This window comes from Geospiza fortis, unplaced genomic scaffold (genome assembly GCF_000277835.1).
Source record: "Geospiza fortis unplaced genomic scaffold, GeoFor_1.0 scaffold112, whole genome shotgun sequence".
Lineage (NCBI taxonomy): Eukaryota > Metazoa > Chordata > Aves > Passeriformes > Thraupidae > Geospiza > Geospiza fortis.
This window is the reverse complement of record NW_005054298.1, coordinates 25,594,184-25,595,702: the sequence shown is the minus strand read 5'-3', so window position 1 is coordinate 25,595,702 and position 1,519 is coordinate 25,594,184.

The following is a 1,519-nucleotide window of genomic DNA, read 5'->3' as shown; positions in this document are numbered from 1 at the left end:
AGGCTGCGGAGGAGAGAGCGCGGCGGCTGCCGCCAGGCAGGTCTCCTGCTTTCCCTCTCAGAAACGAGCCTCAAATTTTGGAAAACTCTGTTTTCTTTTTAAATAACACTATCTAACTTTTCTCCCTTCCCCCCCACCCCCTCCCCATTTGATAAAGCTCAGCAGTATGGAAGTTAACGTTCTTACATGGAAGTTAACGTTTTCCACCAGCTATTGAATAATTGAATAATGTTTTGTTCTTACCTTTGATGTTGAACTACGAATGCCCGAGGATCAATGGCCAGAAAGTTAGAAGAATTGGTGATTTAGGACTTCAGTACTTCTGGAAAAAAAAATGCCAATGGTTTAGCCAGGATCTTCCCTGTCTGATTCGTTACTATTATTATATCTGATGATGTGGATGGATGGAGAGACTCAATCCAAGCCCATTAATGAGGTATTTTATAAACACCACCGTCTGAAGATCTTCATTTACATTTTGTCAGTGATCCTTTCCTTAACAGCGGAGACGTGTGGCGACAGCGCGATTACAGGACTTTAGTAAAGCTCCTATAAGAGTACAACTGGCTTGTTAATCGATTAATATTTTATTAAGTGTAAATATTTTATAAAGTTTTTAGGAAAACTATCGATTCTAAATTATTAAACTAGTCAGAAGGGCATTTGAATAATGCATACAATTAAATACATTTAAATATATATGTAGCGATTGCTTCATTTGCAATGAATCCCCTGCACCTTTCTCTTGCTTTCGTTTTTTTCTCCACCGGCAGCTGGTTTCTCATTTCTGCGTTCACTGGAATATCAGGATTACCGAATATGTATTTAGTCCGTATATATAAACTGAATGTTTACATAAAATACTCTAAGAAAATAACTTTGAAATCGGGAGCCATAATAATTTGAAAATTTTGACGTGAAAGCGAAGGGGCTTTTTAGTGAAACTGAGGGAAACATAACCGAGTTCATATAAATGTTGTTTGGTAACTTCTGTTTTGTAAACATCACTTAATTTATACGGATTTTATGAAGTATGATGCTTGTTTTTCTTTTACATATTTTTTCCCAATAAAAGACTTTTCTCTCTGTTTCGAATTACAAACACTTTCTTTCCCCCATTGCATGATTTTCACATGTCCTTATTTCCACTGGAAAGAAAAGGTGATTATTTCTCATTGCTTTCCTCACCCGTCTTCAATGTCGCAATTAAAAAAACAACAATTTAAAAAAATATTAATAATATTAATAACCTATTTTTCTTTTTCTACACGAACTCCGGTACGAGAATTTTCTGCTCTCTCACTCTGATGGGAGCAGGAGTGGATGAGCTCCGAGTGCCCAGCGCTCTTTGTTACTGAAGTTTGCGGATCCCTTCAGTCGTTGATTACCAAAAAATTTTGAACAAAAACACCTCTTTGGAAAGGTTTGGTTTTCATTAACTACCGCTTTTAAAGCCAAGACGCATGGAAGCGATCGCGGCTCTGTGCCCACACAGGCTTCAGAGGCGGGCGGCTGCAGC